Raw genomic sequence first — 20,143 nt, forward strand, 5'->3', positions numbered from 1 at the left:
GTTAGTTTTGGTCTACTCGCCTGTTTCTGCACCTGGGTCCTCATTGAACCACACACAGTCTGCCTCCACAGCCCGTGACACCTTGTACTACGAAGCAACATCTTTCCTGAAAAATATAAGGAGATTACACACATACATGAAGAATGAAATTAACACAGCTCCAGCAGATATATCAGCAGTGTGAGAGGAAAAGCTTTGTACTAGAGATGGACCGATCCGATATTACGTATCGGTATCGGTCCGATACTGACCTAAATTACTGGATCGGATATCGGAGAAAAATAAAAAATGTAATCCGATCCATTAAATATCACGAAAGCACCTCACAAAACTTGCAACACGCCGTAACTCGCCTCAGAACGTTAGCACGTCGGAGCAGTATGCATCACCTGATAGAGCGGCTGTGGCATGCGGGACCTGTCGGTGGTCTGGATAGCATTTGGAGCTTCGCTAGCAACCCAGCATGCTTAATGATCAGCTGATCGTCTCTCTTGTTTGTTTTTGGCCCACTTTGCACCAGAAAGAGGAAACCAGCGGCTGAACAACAGCAGCACGTTTAAGCTTGATCAGCTGTTGTTAGAATTTATTTAATATTACTTTCTACTCGAGGATCTTTTTCTACGTAGCTGACGCTGGTAACTGTGCAGGGGCGGATCTAGCAAAGTTTAGCCAGGGGGGCCGATAGGGCATGAACAGGGAAAAGGGGGCACAAAGACATACTTTTCTTTCTTATTCTCATTTAAAATGTCTAGCTTTTAATAAATAATTATCTGACACCCAAAGTTTTAATTTGATGTAAAATGAATAGAAGTCAATTACTGTATATAGTAACTATTAAGTCTAATATACCCTAGTAAGCTATAGTACTTTTTCCTTTGGGAAGGTACCATCTGTGCAGTCTGCAATTTTGTTGAAGAAAGATGTTGAATCTATTTAATATTTCTTGAAAAATAATTGATTTCTGTGCATTTTTTTTCACACTGCATCAAATTAAGGTTGATTACGTCGATTAAGCATCATGAGGTGGAGCGTGAGGGGTGGTTCCCTATTTTTTATTTATTTATTTTTGTTGTTGCTGGGAGTTGGAACCCTATTAGTTAGGTTGCTTAATATTTACGCTAAGTACTCTTTAAAATACCAGAATAGGGAGGATGGTGTAGGTTTAAGTTTATTAGATTGATCAGTATTGCGGAAGGAAATTCTGCTTCCACAAACATAAATCAAAGGACATCATCTTCATCACAGGCACCAATTACCAGACATGTCAGCTTAATAAAGTTTATTCAAAGCTTTGGGGAGAACAGACACTTCTCAGAGGAAGATCATTTCTGCTTCTTCTACCTGTGACGTCGTTCTTTCAAAACCACAAAACCCTGTTTTGACTTCCTGCCAACAGTGAAGGAGGCTTGATGCTGGTGCATGCTCAGTAAGGCTGTTGTTTGCTTTCTCTTCTGTTTTTTTTTCTCCATACAGGTGACCCAGGTGTTTTGGGGTTTTTTTCTTTCTTCTCCCCCTTCTCACCGTCTCTTCTCCCCTCTGGTTTTCTTTCTCTCCCTCTCTTTCTTTCATTCTCTCTCCCTGTCCTATCCCCCAGTCATGTCTGTCCCGTTTGTAGCAACTGAAAATAAAATAAATTCATAATTATAATAAAGGTCAATCAAATGGACCAATATGGCAAGGCCATGATGATCCACTTGGTAAAATAAATCCACTTGGCATCTTTCTTGGCCTAAAGACAACAATTCTGATGCTAAAGATCCAAACGGGACAAAAAAAAAAAAAAAGTAAGGCTGCTACCGTCTAAGAACAGATCTGAACTGGTTCTGTTTTTAATCTATTAATCAGGAGGGAAATTATAGAGTTAGGACAAATGCACCAAATGCAAAGTTTTGCTATGGAAACCTGGAAAACATTCTGTTTGTGTACATTACCGTGAATCAATGGTCACGAGACCTGGGTGATAAAAAACAAAATACCAATCAAACCAAAGGACTCCAAAACAACACAAACTACAAAACCAAATAAAAACTGAGTAATCTGAGCTCATGAGATCTTTATTTTCTGTTCTGAGACTGTGATGGGAGTAACAGTAATCACAGTGATTGTGGTGACAAATTTGTTTTTTGAATACTTGGTTTTCAAAATTCAATTTCTAATATTTCTTATGTTGTGTTTTCTTTGTTTTATGTTTTTTCTATACTGTTCTTGAATGGCCTGACCCAGATTTAACAGAGAACAGCTGAAGCTGCATACCTGTGGTAAACAGGAAACTGTGGGTGGAAAGATTACTGTGAGAAAGATGCTGAAAAGGTGCCAGTTGCAGGGTATTCTGCCTGGCAGGAAACGAGACAGACTGTTTTCTGTCTTTGATGCTCCTGCAGTGTGATGTGCATCGCCTTTTCAAGATGAAGTCTGTTTTCTTTTCCTTTCAGTAACTAACACAAAGATAGCTTTCATTCTTTTAATGAATATTTATTATTTCTTCTCACTCAGAAAGATTTTCCATCACAACTGTGAGCTGAGCTCTCCAGAGGAGGTGGTGACTGTTAAGTGTGCATGTGTCAGTATTGGCAGGTTCGTTTTAGTTGTAAAATTTTGATAAATGTCAGTTGCGTTATCTACAGATGAAGATTTACATGTGTTCAAACATTTGTGAATAACTGAATATTAATAGTTAACATTCCACCCTAACAGCAAGCTATCTGAAAAAATGTGCAAATACAAACTTGTAAAATTAACATTTTTTTTGGTTCAGTACTTTACAGTCGAATATGTATTATTTAGAAAATGTTGATGTAAATTAGACATTGGTTTGTTTTTCTATTTACACTTTTTTGATTACAAGATTTCACCAAATTTTACTGTTAATTTCACAAACATTTTTTACAGTGTAAGTCAGGTAGGGAGAGATGAGGTGCCGGTGGACATGGGATAATTAAATGTCAGCGACTTGATGGATGGCTGAAATGCAGAGATGTGACATCCATCCATCTAAGAGTCTGTTGTGGTCAGTGCTATCCTCTATGCTGATGCATGCTGGGGCAGCAGGCTGAGGGTCGCAGATGCTAACAGACTCAATAAACTGATCTAGAAGGCTAGTGATGTTGTGGGGATGGAGCTGGACTCTCTTAAGGTGGTGTCAGAAATGCGAATGTGGTTGAAGAGAAGAATCATGGTGGACAACAGCTCCCACCCACTCCATAACATGCTTGCCAGTCACAGGGAAACACTCAGTGAGAGACTGAGATTACCAAAATGCACCACTGAATGACACAGGAAAATGACACCTGGCAGGTAGTGAGGAAATGCCCTGAGCGACCGCTGTAAAAACACCCCACTCTCTCTCTGCTCTGGAGTATGTCTTTATCACCTTGAGTGTGAGGCATCAAAGCCAGAGGCAGTGGAGGGGGAAGCATGGGTTGGCAGGGAGACAGAATCTGTTCTGGCAGAAGGTATTTATAAGGGATAAGGGATATTTATAACTTTTCTCTGCCTCCCTCTCTCCCATCTGTGTGTCAGTATATGAAAAGTGAGGGAGATCAGTTCTTCGAAGGAAGCTGGCTCATCCCGTGACGCCAGTTGTTCTTTAACCTGATCATTTAATGCTTGAAGGAACCCACCTGCAGCGCATTTTGAGGCCAACACGTTTTGTCTGGTTTCGGGTAAATCCACCACACTGCGATCACTCTGACGGGAGTTGATATAAATAATATAACGGTGTACAGAAAGAGGCAGAAATGTTGAGAGCGCAAGCAACACATAGAGAGCGCAAATGCAAGAACTGAGCGAGTGTGTGTGTGTGTGGATAACAGCAAACACTGAAATCCATTTTTTGCACGCAGCAATGAATTTTGTTCACTCAAATTTAGCTTTTCTTGGCTCAAAATAAATTTCTTTTCACTTTCTTCACACTTGCACCTGCAAATGTTTTTTACATGCGCTCAGAATAGTGGCACAAAAATAACGCCATAATTTTGTGGCCATAGCAGGTAGATAACTTGTCTCTATAAATGATTTTATGCTTGTTATTTGTCTAAGTAAAATGCCTAACGGCTGCTGCTGTGCTCTGTATTGTTGTTTGACCCCTTTGAAAATGAACCTACAAAGACAACTTTTTTGTGCGCACATCAATTTATTTCATATTTCCAAAACACTCCAAAATTAGCATCTACTTTTTAAAATGGTGAGTCTTACTGAAACAGTTCGAAACAATTCTCTGTACACTTTCAATGTCACGTCCGCTGAGGCAGATGTGTGGGGTTGGAGAATTAGGACCCAAGATGCAGGCAGCTGAGATGCGAGTGAGTTTATTCATGAAGTGGAATACAAACGGAAATGGGAAAAGAGTAGACGGACACTAATAAAAACCTAAACTGGAGAAAGCTAACAAAACACAGACCTGAAATGGCAAAGCAGGGAGACGTGGGCTGTTGACACAGAATGAAGCAGGGAATGACCACAGATGCCGGAGAGCCATAACGCAGACAAACCAGCAACTAACAGAGGAAAACACAAGGCTTAAATACAAAGAGGGACAACGAGGAAATGAGACACAGAAGGAGAGCACAGCTGGGAGTAATCAGACATCACGAGACACCCCAATACATAGACTGAACTTAGAGATACAATATAACAGGCCCAAAACGCAAGAATAAACAAAGATACATCATGAAATCAAAGATTAACAATACAAAACAGAAAACACTGGGTCACAGACCCAGGACCGTGACATTGAAAGCCCTCTACCCATTGTTAATTCTTCATTAGCCAAGATAACCACCGTGAGCTGTATAGATCGTCTTATTGCCCTATGGGCACAAACACAGGAGTAGCATGCAAAGCAAGCTTTAATATTGATTTTCCAGGTGATATAAAACCAGTGACAGAAAACAGGGAATTCAGGTAAATGCTTAGAATGATAAACACAAAGACTACAAACACAGGGGAACTCGGAGCTAGAAGGACGAGAAGAGACCGAGACAATAGATACAAGCGGTAATGCAGGAAACAGGTGGGGGACACATCTGAAATTAATGATGGCAGTTGAGACAAAATATATAATACAAAGCACAAAAGACAAAAGGCTACCAAAATAATTCAGAAGGACAGAGAAGTAAAGAAGAGAGAGGATAAAAGAAGAACATTTTACCAAAAATCCTGCTGCTGGATACTAACAGAAATAACAATTACTTGAAATAAATGAGCTAAGGTTGCTGAAATAACCATTAAACATACAGAGGAAACTGGAGGCGATGATCATTGAAATTTAACACAATTTACATAAAATAAGTGCTCAGAGGTTTTTGGGATGGACCTGACTGCCAGGACTTGCTGCTAGAAGGACTTTAGACCTTGAGAATATCATATTCATAATGGTGGACTCAGTGTCGGTGTTTATATATCAATATTCCTACACCGCCCCCTGGTGGTTAGAAACACCCTGTGACATGCTTTTACAGCACAAAGCCTTTATGTTGCAATAACCTTTGTGTGATTGCCCAGCACTACTGCCAGTGTTACGGTAAGTGGAGCCAGGTAAGGAAGATAACCTGGTCATTCTGCTTCTGTACAGGAAAGTGGCACATTAATGCTCACTAAAGCTGTTCACTGTTATAGTACTGACCTGAACCATTACATTAGAAATTACTGAGAGCATCAGGCTACAAAGTTTTTAAAGTATTTTCAGACAAAATAGATTTGTTGAAATGTAAAATATATTGAGTTGCATTAGTTAAAACAGAAGGGCACTCAAAGAACACATCTTCCAACAAGACCTGAGCTCTGACTCCAGATTTTAAAGAGAGAGACTACAATACTACTGATAATGGACTTAGTCTTCTTATTTGAATATCTGAGCTCTTCACTAGGCTCTGTGAAACTTGACTGAAGTTTTTGTGTAATGTTACTGGAGAGGAAAACATACATCAGTGTAGATGGAGTTATTATTCTAAGCTACACTGTGACAGTGTCTCCTAGTAACATGAAGAAACACATAAATTCAAATGTGGATTAACATGGTTTATTTCATTTAACAACAGCCACACTACAAGTAAAATCAACCTTAGTTATGCCATTAATTATGAAACAAAAATTCTTCTTGTACAATTAATGAACAAAGAGTAAATAAAAGCTTTAAAGCATTTTTTTTACAATATATGATTGGTTTAAATAATAAAAATTGAGTAAATGCTGTTATACTTGTTAATAAGAGGTTGCTTCCTCACCCTGTAAGACCCAACCCATCAAAAATAGCCAGAAAATTCCGTTTTTTGGAGCTGATTTATGTTTATTAACCCTTCTAACAAAATCCACATTTTCCTTGTGATATCATGTTGTTTATTACATATGTTATTTATTGCATTTGATACATTGGGCGTTTTTGGTAACCCAACCTTATAAACAGTAAATTTGCACAATAAATGAAATCAGCAACAGGACCACTCTCAGCATCGACCGAGTGTGTTTGCGTTTGGAACTGTGTCTTAATTCCACCTATTTCACATACAAGGGTCAGTACTACAGGCAGAAACATGGGTGTGCCGTGGGCTCCCCAGTTTCACCCACTGTGGCCAGCTTGTACGTGGAAAAAGTGGAAAAGAGGGCTTTGCTATCCTACCCTGGAACACCACCAAGCCATTGGTTCAGGTATGGGTGAAAATCAAATCTGCACTACAAAATCAGTAGTGTTAAATTGACACTAGAAAAGTGTCTATATGTGTCCAGTCTTCTGACTGTTAAATTTACACTTTAGACAGTGTTATATTTTTAACTGTATCTTAGTGTTATTAACAATGACTAACACTTAGCATTGTTTTGTGGGTGATTTTTTTTTAATCTTGTGCTTTATTTTATTGTTCTTATTCTGCCATTGTTTTACTAAGTGTTTTATCCTATTGTAAAGTGTCCTTGGGTGACTTGAAAGGCGCTCATAAATAAAATTTATTATTATTATTATTATTATTATTATTTACAAAAGTTGCGTAGTTTTCTACATAGCTTTTAACATCCATGTAGAATACTAAAAATGACACCCTCAACACAGCATTCAACTTATTATTGGACTGTGGTGGGCGTGGTCTGTGGTGCTTTGCAGGGAGGGCGGACACACCTGCGCGTCATCTGCAATTACCTTCGCTGACCTACACAAGAGGAATTGGGGTTGTTGTGAGTTAGTTTTTGTGGTGTGACGTGAGGCTGACAGACAAGAGCTGCAGCCAGAATAAACAAAATGGCTCTAACACAGAATCTGTGGTTCCGCCGTGTTTCAGTCACACCACATGGACTTAACTGGCTTAAATCTAAACAATATAAATATGATCAACCTATCTCTAATAATCGGCTATGTACCACAGGCCTTCAAGCTGGCTGTAGTTAAACTGTTACTTAAAAAGCATCTCTAGACCCAGCAGTCTTAGCTAATTATAGGCCAATCTCTAACCTTCCTTTCATATCAAACATCCTTGAAAGAGTAGTTGTCAAACAGCTAACAGATCATCTGCAGAGGAATGGTTTATTTGAAGAGTTTCAGTCAATACTGGCTTCTTGTTAAATCCAGAATTCAAAATCCTGCTCCTCACATACAAGGTCTTAAATAATCAGGCCCCATCTTATCTTAATGCCCTTGTAGTACCATATCACCCTATTAGAGCACTTCGCTCTCGCTCTGCAGGCCTACTTGTTGTTCCTAGAGTATTTAAAAGTACACAGCAAAATCTCCAGTGTTAAATTAACACTGGAGAGTGTTATATGTTTAAAAGTAACCTAGTCAGTTTTGAAGCTTAACAAAGACTAACACTGAGCAGTGCTGATTTTCTAACACTGGAATATTTCTAACATTTTGAGTTATTTTCCAGTGTTAGAAAATCAGCACTGCTCAGTGTTAGTCTTTGTTAATCTTCAAAACTGACTAGGTTACTTTTAAACATATAACACTGTCAAAAGTGTTAATTTAACACTCAACAGTGTTGTATTTAACACTCAGAGGTGTGGACCCATATAGACACTCTCCAGTGTTAATTTAACACTGGAGATTTTGCTGTGTAGAATGGGAGGCAGAGCCTTCAGTTTTCAGGCCCCTCTTCTGTGGAACCAGCTTCCAGTTTGGATTCAGGAGACAGACACTATCTCTACTTTCAAGATTAGGCTTCAAACTTTCCTTTTTGCTAAAGCATATAGTTAGGGCTGGACCAGGTGACCCTGAATCCTCCCTTAGTTATGCTGCAATAGATGTAGGCTGCTGGGGGATTCCCATGATGCATTGAGTTTTTCCTTTCCAGTCACCTTTCTCACTCACTACGTATTAACAGACCTCTCTGCATTGAATCATATCTGTTATTAACCTCTGTCTCTCTTCCACAGCATATCTGTATCCATTGTTAGGAAGGTTACTTTTAAAATGTATTCCACTACAGATTACATGCCCCAAAATGTATTTTGTAGCGTATTTCGTTACATTACTCAATGAAAGTAATGTATTCTGAATACTTTGGATTACTTAATATATTACCATGCCTTTTACAACTACTGTACTATTGCTGTGTGATTTATTACTATTACTGAAGGCTACTCACCATACCAATACCAACTAGATGTTAAAATCTTCTTTTTTTTTCTGTGTCCCGTTTGGATCTTTAGCCATCAGAATTGTTGTCTTAAGGCCAAGAAAGATGTCGAGCGGATTTATTTTACCAACTGGATCATCATGGCCTTGCCATATTGGTCCATTTGATTGACCTTTATTATAATTATGTATTTATTTTATTTTACTTTCGGTTGCTACAAACGGGACAGACATGACTGGGGGATAGGACAGGGAGAGAGAATGAAAGAAAGAGAGGGAGAGAAAGAAAACCAAAGGGGAGAAGAGACGGTGAGAAGGGGGGGAAGAAAGAAAAACAAACAAACAAACAAAACACCTGGGTCACCTGTATGGAGAAAAAAAAAACAGAAGAGAAAGCAAACAACAAAGAGCAACATAATAAAAAAAAAAAACGGCACCATCACAATAAACTAGCTAGCAGTAGATATCAGTAGATAGTAAATAATAAACGATATTGTGCAACACGCAAGATAGACAGCGCACAATGTGCTTTGAGGCAGCAGCCAAGAAAGCTGTAGTCCGCGTCTGTGAATACCCGTGTGTACACCTGTGTGCATACCTGTGTGGATCAGCATGCTTGCATTCCAAAGGTTTCTTCATGTAACGATCTGCTAGAGGGTGTGGGGGGGCCACAGCCCCGTCCTCCAGGGTATGAAGCAGGTATGGAGGAGATCCAGGCCCCAGATATCCAGAGGCCCCAGAGGGGCGGGAACCGTGCCACCCTCCTGGGAACAGCTGAGTAGAGCCCCAAACGAGAGGTCACCCAGCAGCTACGGAGCAGAGGCCAGAGGGGGTTGCAGTGGCGTGCCCGCGGGCTCTGCCAGCAGCCAGCTGTGCCAGAGAGGACCGAGTTTCAGGCCCAGAGGCCAGCCCGGCCAATCGGCAACCAGGAGTGAACCGGTACATACAGTGGGGCGAAAAAGTATTTAGTCAGCCACCGATTGTGCAAGTTCCCCCACTTAAAATGATGACAGAGGTCAGTAATTTGCACCAGAGGTACACTTCAACTGTGAGAGACAGAATGTGAAAAAAAAATCCATGAATCCACATGGTAGGATTTGTAAAGAATTTATTCGTAAATCAGGGTGGAAAATAAGTATTTGGTCACCTCAAACAAGGAAAATCTCTGGCTCTCACAGACCTGTAACGTCTTCTGTAAGAAGCTTTTCTGTCCCCCACTCGTTACCTGTATGAATGGCACCTGTTTGAACTCATCATCTGTATAAAAGACACCTGTCCACAGCCTCAAACAGTCAGACTCCAAACGCCGCCATGGCCAAGACCAAAGAGCTTTCGAAGGACACCAGGAAAAGTATTGTAGACCTGCACCAGACTGGGAAGAGTGAATCTACAATAGGCAAGCAGCTTGGTGTGAAAAAATCAACTGTGGGAGCAATCATCAGAAAATGGAAGACATACAAGACCACTGATAATCTCCCTCGATCTGGGGCTCCACGCAAGATCTCATCCCGTGGGGTCAAAATGATCATGAGAACGGTGAGCAAAGATCCCAGAACCACACGGGGGGACCTGGTGAATGACCTGCAGAGAGCTGGGACCAAAGTAACAAAGGTCACCATCAGTAACACACTACAACGGCAGGGAATCAAATCCCGCAGTGCCAGACGTGTTCCGCTGCTGAAGCCAGTGCATGTCCAGGCCCGTCTGAAGTTTGCCAGAGAGCACATGGATGATACAGCAGAGGATTGGGAGAATGTCATGTGGTCAGATGAAACCAAAGTAGAACTTTGTGGTATAAACTCAACTCGTCGTGTTTGGAGGAAGAAGAATACTGAGTTGCATCCCAAGAACACCATACCTACTGTGAAGCATGGGGGTGGAAACATCATGCTATGGGGCTGTTTGTCTGCCAAGGGGACAGGACGACTGATCCGTGTTAAGGACAGAATGAATGGGGCCATGTATCGTGAGATTTTGAGCCAAAACCTCCTTCCATCAGTGAGAACTTTGAAGATGAAACGAGGCTGGGTCTTCCAACATGACAATGATCCAAAACACACCGCCCGGGCAACAAAGGAGTGGCTCCGTAAGAAGCGTTTGAAAGTCCTGGAGTGGCCTAGCCAGTCTCCAGACCTCAACCCCATAGAAAATCTGTGGCGGGAGTTGAAAGTCCGTGTTGCTCGGCGACAGCCCCAAAACATCACTGCTCTCGAGAAGATCTGCATGGAGGAATGGGCCAAAATACCAGCTACTGTGTGTGCAAACCTGGTAAAGACCTATAGTAAACGTTTGACCTCTGTTATTGCCAACAAAGGTTATGTTACAAAGTATTGAGTTGTATTTTTGTTATTGACCAAATACTTATTTTCCACCCTGATTTACCAATAAATTCTTTACAAATCCTACCATGTGGATTCATGGATTTTTTTTTCACATTCTGTCTCTCACAGTTGAAGTGTACCTCTGGTGCAAATTACTGACCTCTGTCATCATTTTAGGTGGGGGAACTTGCACAATCGGTGGCTAACTAAATACTACTACCTACTGCCTACTACCAATTAAGCATATTAGGTGATGTGCATCTCTGTAATGAGAAGGGGTGTGGTCTAATGACATCAACACCCTATATCAGGTGTGCATAATTATTAGGCAACGTCCTTTCCTTTGGCAAAATGGGTCAAAAGAAGGACTTGACAGGCTCAGAAAAGTCAAAAATAGTGAGATATCTTGCAGAGGGATGCAGCAGTCTCAAAATTGCAAAGCTTCTGAAGCGTGATCATCGAACAATCAAGCGTTTCATTCAAAATAGTCAACAGGGTTGCAAGAAGCGTGTGGAAAAACCAAGGCGCAAAATAACTGCCCATGAACTGAGAAAAGTCAAGCGTGCAGCTGCCAAGATGCCACTTGCCACCAGTTTGGCCATATTTCAGAGCTGCAACATCACTGGAGTGCCCAAAAGCACAAGGTGTGCAATACTCAGAGACATGGCCAAGGTAAGAAAGGCTGAAAGACGACCACCACTGAACAAGACACACAAGCTGAAACGTCAAGACTGGGCCAAGAAATATCTCAAGACTGGTTTTTCTAAGGTTTTATGGACTGATGAAATGAGAGTGAGTCTTGATGGGCCAGATGGATGGGCCCGTGGCTGGATTGGTAAAGGGCAGAGAGCTCCAGTCTGACTCAGACGCCAGCAAGGTGGAGGTGGAGTACTGGTTTGGGCTGGTATCATCAAAGATGAGCTTGTGGGGCCTTTTCGGGTTGAGGATGGAGTCAAGCTCAACTCCCAGTCCTACTGCCAGTTTCTGGAAGACACCTTCTTCAAGCAGTGGTACAGGAAGAAGTCTGCATCCTTCAAGAAAAACATGATTTCCATGCAGGACAATGCTCCATCACACGCGTCCAAGTACTCCACAGCGTGGCTGGCAAGAAAGGGTATAAAAGAAGAAAAACTAATGACATGGCCTCCTTGTTCACCTGATCTGAACCCCATTGAGAACCTGTGGTCCATCATCAAATGTGAGATTTACAAGGAGGGAAAACAGTACACCTCTCTGAACAGTGTCTGGGAGGCTGTGGTTGCTGCTGCACGCAATGTTGATGGTGAACAGATCAAAACACTGACAGAATCCATGGATGGCAGGCTTTTGAGTGTCCTTGCAAAGAAAGGTGGCTATATTGGTCGCTGATTTGTTTTTGTTTTGTTTTTGAATGTCAGAAATGTATATTTGTGAATGTGGAGATGTTATATTGGTTTCACTGGTAAAAATAAATCATTGAAATGGGTATATATTTGTTTTTTGTTAAGTTGCCTAATAATTATGCACAGTAATAGTCACCTGCACACACAGATATCCCCCTAAAATAGCTAAAACTAAAAACAAACTAAAAACTACTTCCAAAAACATTCAGCTTTGATATTAATGAGTTTTTTGGGTTCATTGAGAACATGGTTGTTGTTCAATAATAACATTATTCCTCAAAAATACAACTTGCCTAATAATTCTGCACTCCCTGTAGTGGGGTTTTCTTGTGTGGTTTTCTTTTGGTCCACCGCTGCTGGTAAGTCCCAGTTGTATGTTTATTTTTTGGTAATTTGGGACACCATTTTAGATATTTAGTGCGCTCCACTTGGTCACAGCAGGTACTCCCTTCACCCTGGCCAAAAAGGCTAAAATGACCAAAGAAAAAGTGGAAAACAGTTAAACATGAGAGGTTTTTAGACAAAGTTTGTGTTTTTTCCATTGTTTAAGCACCAGTTCGAGCACCGTATAAGCACCGGCACCGTTTCAAAAGTACCAGTTTATCTGAAGTGCAAAGTAAAATTATTTCTAAATTATATAACAGCATCCGGCGGTGTAAAAACGACAGCACTCTGTATATTAAAGCGAAGTGGGAAAAGTGGGATATTGAGGAATTGGTGATAAATGTTGGAGATGTGGAGGAGATGGAGCTAACCATTTCCACATCTTTTGGGACTGTAAAGATATTCGCCAGTATTGGACTCTAATCCATGATCATTTACAAAATGTTTTTTCATTTGTTTTTCCTTCAACTTTTGAGACCATGTTTTTGTGCAATGCACCAGTGGATAAACTGAATTCCAACGACAGAAGACTCCTGTATATCCTTCTGGCCGCAAGTAAAAAGCCTCTTATGAGAAGATGGCTTAAGCCTGAACGACCAACGATAGAAGACTGGATACATTCTGTACAAGAGATCTGTACGATGGTAAAAGTGTCATTTTCTCTTAAACTTCAGAGGGATACCTTCTACGGAATATGGTCTAAATGGACAGACTATGTTAAGCATATGAGGTGTGATTTTGTGTATGATGTTACAACCCTGAGTTCTACATAAACTTACCTGCCCTGCCGCCTCCTAACCCTAGTTTGTTTTTTTTTTGTTTTTGTTTTTGTTTTTTTTTCTTCTTTTCTTTTCTCTTCTTTTTCTGTCTTCTTTATTTTTTAATTATAAGTTACAATCTCACAGCAAAGAAAATGTAAAAAGGCAAACTACTGTTATGTTCAACAGCTGTCCCAATAAAAAAGATAATAATAAAAAAAAAAAGTACCAGTTTGGCACCGGTATCGATAAAACCTAAACGATACCCATCCCTAGTTATTATTAAATTTACATGCTTCCAGCTCCCGTTTCTGCTCGGTGACAACTTGTACTTTTCGACTCTCCTTTTTCTCCCTCCTCACACTCACAGACACATACCTCGTATGGCAGTCCATTCACCCTGCAGCACGGACTACACTACCCATGAGTAGGGATGGGTATTGATGAGATTTTCATAATTCCGATTCCATTTTCGATTCTGTTTAATGATTTGATTTTTTATCGATTCTTTTTAAAAAGGAGAACACTAAGGTCGATTAGCTTAGAACTTTGTTTTATATCTTCTCTTTGAACACAATAGAAATTTAGGAGTAACATGGCCTTACAAACCCAACAGTGAGATCTTAAGAGATCCAGCCTACGGCTCTTCAATGTGGTGTCACAGGGTCCCCGGGGAAAAAAATTGTAAATGTAAAATAATAAAATAAATATTCTTCTGTAGCAATAACAAAGTATAACATAAATCATTCTGTAGCAATTACACAAGAATATCCAGTAATGTCCCTGCCTACAATTAAACACATTCACTTACCGAAAATCATCTGCTGTGGCAAACGGGTGCAAGCCTTTGACCACAAACTGAGTCTCTGCTCGGTGACATTCGTCTATCCTGCCTGAAAGGAGACGCTACCGGTAGACTGCAGCGAGAACTGCCAGCATCTGAGCCAGACTCTGTCTCATCATGGTCACCTAAATGCACAGTAATGGCAGGTTTGTAATAAGGCGGATCGCGCTAACATAATATGCACTGTTAGTTGATTATTTACCTGCCGCATTAACGGGAGAGGACGTGCAAACGTTACCGCTGCTGCTGGTTGAGATTCACGAGTCCGGAGCGGAATTAAAAACACGACATTCATTTAAGGTCATCGTGTGTTTTGTGAGCAAATGCTTTTGCATATTCGTAGTGTTTCCTCCCTTAAATGAAATATCTACTTTGCAAGTATTGCAAGTTGCCCTGTTGTCATCCGTTCTCGTAAAGTATGACCAAACTTTTGAGCGTTTGAGCCGCCATGTTTCCTGCCAGGTAAATGACGCTCCGCAACGTGGTGACGTCATTCGGGGCGACTGGAATCGATAAGGGAATCGTTTGCAAAAATGGCAAACGATTCCAAGGAATTGAAACAGTGGGAACCGGTTCTCAACAAGAACCGGGTTTCAATACCCATCCCTACCCACGAGGCTACATTCTTTAGGGCTATGCCTTTAACACTCCGCCTATTGCCTTCATATTGTGAAATGAAATGAAAAAGAAATGAAAATTTTTTTTCAGTCAACAACAACCACAACAGATTATAATTTTACATATAAGTACTCAATCAAACAGTAACCGAAAAAGGAATAGGCTGAAGCCTTGTGGCTTATAATTATCCTACCCCTTACCCCCATACGAACAATCAAATCCTTAACCAAGAAAATAAATAGCATTGATAAATAATAAGATAATCAATGATCAATCAATAAATTAAAATCAACACAAAATTATTCATCAAACCAAATTTCTATAACCTTGTATGATACAAATTTTTAAATTCTTTCTGGAAAATGACAAAGAAAAACACATCTTCAGTTCATCATTAAGTCGATTCCATAATTTCACCCCCAAAACTGACACACATCTATACTTAACATTGGTTCTCACTTTAGGCATTTCAAACTTATAAGACCCCCTCAAATCATATTTTCCATCTCTTAGATGAAACATACTTAAAATACAAATTGGAACATTCTTTTTCATCACTCGATATATAATTTCTAAAGATTTAGAATATATAATGTCCATGAATTTTAACATAGATGATCCTACAAAAAACTGGTTGGTGGACTCCCTATATCCAACTTTATTCATTATTCTAATAGGTCTTTTTTGCAATTTAAATATTGAATTCAAATATGTTTTGTATGTGTTCCCCCAAATTTCTGCACAGTAGGTCATATAAGGCAAACAAAGGGAAGTATACAATAAATAAAGGCAGTTCTTATTCAAAGAATCTCTTGTTTTATAAAAAATAGAAATAGACTTGGATAATTTCTGTTTCACATGTTCTATGTGGGGCTTCCAACAAAGTCTATCATCATTAATTACTCCCAAAAAATTTGTCTCATATACTCTTTCAATTTCAACATTATTTAAATTCAATTTTACTTTAATATTACTTTTACTACCTCCAAATAGCATAATTTTTTTAGTTTCATTCAATGATAGTTTATTAAATACAAACCATCTATTTAACTTCATGAGTTCTGTTTCCACTGTTTTCAGTAATTTCTTTATGTCTTTTCCAGAGCAAAATAAGTTTGTATCATCAGCAAACACCACATATTTTAAAGCATCACTGGCTGTACAAATATCATTTATATAAAGTAAAAATAACTTAGGTCCCAAAACAGATCCTTGCAGAACTCCACAAGTTACTTTTCTAAGTTTAGACTTCATGTTATTAAAACTCACATATTGGAATATTCAAGTAACCTCTTAAACCATACCTTTCACACTTCTGTAAAAGTGAAGAATGATCTATCGTATCAAAGGCTTTACGTAAATCAATGAACACACCTATTCCAAACTGTTTTTCATCCACAGCCGTTGCAATATTTTCAATAAATTCCATCACAGCTAGAGATGTTGAGCGATTTCTTCTGAACCCATACTGATGATCATTCAATAAATCATATTTATCAATAAAAGAATCTAGTTTGTTTGCAAATAGTTTTTCAAGAATCTTCGAAAACGGAGGCAGTAAAGATACCTATATTTATAGTTTGGCACAATCTGTTTATCACCAGTTTTATACAGTGGGATCACTTTGGCAATTTTCATTTTATCTGGAAAAATTCCAGTTTGAAATGATTTGTTGCAAATATATGTTAACGGCTGAAGGACACTATGAAGAACTTCTTTAATTAGCGACATGTCAAGGTCGTCACAATCCATGGATTTTTTACTCTTGAATTTACTCACCAGTTCTACAATGTCACTCTCACAGACTCCACCAAGAAACATTGAGTAACATTTACAAGAAGTAGAATCTACTTCATCATTTCCTCCTGGTACAGAAATCTCTTTTGCCAAGTTGGGACCTACATTAACAAAGTAATCATTAAATTCATTAACTATGCTCTCAGTATTCTCAATCACTTCATTACCTCTTTTTACAATACATGTTGGAGAACATATATTATTTTGATTTTTTATTATCCTATTTAATACACTCCAGGTAGCCTTAATATTATTTTTATGTTTTTGAAGCAGCTGTTCATAATATCTTTTCTTTTCATATCGCATAATAGATGTTAATTTATTTCGATATTTCTTATACTTGTCTTCATTTTCCTTTGTTCTATGTGTCAAAGAAATCTTGTATAACCTATTTTTCCTTTTACAGGCTCTTTCCAGACCTTGTGTAAACCATGGTTTTTTCTTTTTATAATTTTTAGAAAACTTTTTAATTGGACAATGGCTGTCATAGATTGCCAAAAATATATCTAAAAATGCATTGTATGCATCATTAGTGTCTTCCACATAAACTTTTTGCCAGTCATAATTTTCTAAGTCTGTTTTAAAAGCCGCAATTTGTTCTGGTGTTTTTATTCTACCACTGTAATCCATTTGCTTTTCCTCTTGAAAATGAAGTTGATTTCAAACACTGAAAAGACAGGCAAGTGATCACTTACATCTGTGACTAACAGTCCACTATGTATCTTGCCGTTTATCTTATTGACAAAAATATTGTCGATCAAAGTGGCACTATCCATCGTTATTCTGCTCGGCTTTAGAATCAACGGATGGAATCCAAAACTAAACATTGTATCAATAAATTCTGAAGTCTTATTATGGTTGTTTGCCTTCAATAGATCGATGTTAAAATCACCACAAAAAAAAGTCACCTTCTCCTTGTGTTTTTCCAATATTACAGAAATTTCTTTAGTAAACTGATCTATACAGGATGCAGGTGTACGATAAATGCAGCTAACTAATATGTTTTTAGATCTTTCAACCTGAATTTCAATGGTTAAACATTTCATCAAGTTATCAATCGCAGTCATATTGTTAACAACTTTACATTTAAGATACGAAATAACAAACATGGCAACACCTCCTCCTCTTCTATTCTTCCTATTTAGCCAAAACATTTCATAGCCCTCTAGTCCATCTTGCAATTCTTTGTCGTCATTCAACCATGTTTCTGAAATTGCTACCACTGCAAACTCATTTTGGAATTGATCAAGATACGCTTTGATTTTAGAAAAATTACTGTAAAGACTCCGACTGTTAAAGTGGATTAATGAAAAACCTTTTATCTTGGGATCCAACTCTTCCCATTTATAATATTCACATGTCATATCAACATTCAGTTAGAGGTGGATATCTGGATCAATACTATTGTCCAACTCATAAAATATATAATCATGAGATCCAAAATATTAAATTTTGTGCCTTCTTTTTTTTAGTTATTTTTCTCACACTTATCAGATATTGTTCATATCACAGTCAGCAACACAATTCTTTTCTACACTGAACTCTGTTTCTTTTGTTTAAATCTCTCAAGATCTGCAATGTCTCTGACAACAATTACTTTAGCTTGTTCTGGTGTCCCATTAAGTCTTATGAATACCTTACAGTTCCTGGTCCAGGTATCTTGGATGTGCTTTTCCTTCTTCAATAGTCTTGCCTGTCGTGCAATTTCAGCATTTCTCTTGGTGAGATGCTCATTCACATATACACCGGTTCCCTTTAACTTCTTTCCCATCTTTAACAGTTCAACTTTATATTTCCTGCTCACAAATCGTAGTATGATAGTTGGCATCTTCGTATGTTTTTGTGGAATAGTATGACATGCAGCTATGTTTTTGCTATCCAAAAGATTAATAATAATTATTTAATAATAATTATTAAAAATATTCCTTCACGTCATTATGCAGGCTGCAAATAGAGGTGACATGGCCCGCGAGATTGAGACACAGGCATTTGAACCTCTTAATTGAGTGTTTTGTTTGGGTTTCCACCAGCATGGAATTACCAAAAATAGAGAGGGCATAGCCTAACATATGAAACAGGGAAGTACCGCTGTGTAATCCATTTATTTCAACAAAGTAACTGTATTCTGAATACCACCTTTTTAAACGGTAACTGTAACGGAAAACAGTTACTCATATTTTGTATTTTAAATACGTAACGACGTTACATGTATTCCATTACTCCCCAACACTGCCTGTTATCCTGTCTTCCTTCTCTCACCCCAACCAAACACAGCAGATGGCCCCGCCCCTCCCTGAGCCTGGTTCTGCTGGAGGTTTCTTCCTGTTAGAAGGGAGTTTTTCCTTCCCACTGTCACCAAAGTGCTCATAGGCAGTAATATGATTGTTGGGTTTTGTCAGTGTTTGTTTTATTATTGTAGGGTCTACAATATAAAGCACCTTGAGGCGACTGTTTTTGTGATTTTGCGCAGTATAAATAAAATTGAAGTGAAGTGAATTGAACATGCAGGTTAAAGCTCCATTATGCAAAGAGGAAGCCATATATGAACATGACTATCCTTCCTGGACCAAAGCTCATTTAAAATGGTTTGAGGCAAAGTGGAAGCTGTTCTGAGCTCAGACTAATCTAGATTTTAATTTTTTGTTGGAAAGCATGAACACTGCATTCTCTGGACTAAAGAGAATCAAGGATCAGAGCGTTTTATCAGCGCTCATTTCAAAGCCTGCATCTCTGATGGTATGAGGGGACATCAGCATCTATGGGATTGGCAGCGTACACGTCTGGAAAGTCACCGTCAATACTGAAAGGTATCTACAGCTTTTAGAGCAGTATATGCTCCCATCTAAAAAAGTATTTTTAAGGGAAGGCCTTCATGTTTCAGCAGGATGATGCTAAACTGCATTAGACAAGGATGGGAAAACATTCCTCTCCCAGAAGTTGAGCTGCTGCTCTCCTCAGCTCACAGACGTTTATGCACTGTTGTTGCTGCACAGTAGAAACAATAGGTTTTATGTCTTTTGTATTGTGTTGTAGACTAAACATGTATACAAAACATGTGACATTTCATACCTGTGGTAAACAGGAAGCTGTGGGTGAAAACATTACTGTAGGAAAGAAACCACTTCTGTTGTGTGGTGCACGCTGTGATCATGAGGACGTGAGCTATAGCCACATGTGGGATGGGTGTGTGAAGGAAGTAGTCTGGCTTTGATAAGATGCACTTAGAGTGGGATGTGCACTGCTTTTCCTTTGTTTTTAATCATTGTGCTCCCAAAGAGAAATTCAATTAATTTAATTTATAAAGCTCCAATTCACAGCAACAGTCACCCCACGGTGCTTTATACTCTAAGAGAAAACCCAAGAATCAGATGATCACATTTGAGCAAACACTTGGTGACAGTGGGGAGGAAAACCTCTCCTTTAGGAGGAGGAAACCTCTGGCAGAACCAGGCTGTGAGAGGGGCGGGCATCTGCTGCGA

The sequence above is a fragment of the Maylandia zebra genome, linkage group LG12 (genome assembly GCF_041146795.1).
Source record: "Maylandia zebra isolate NMK-2024a linkage group LG12, Mzebra_GT3a, whole genome shotgun sequence".
In the NCBI taxonomy this organism is placed as follows: Eukaryota; Metazoa; Chordata; class Actinopteri; order Cichliformes; family Cichlidae; genus Maylandia; species Maylandia zebra.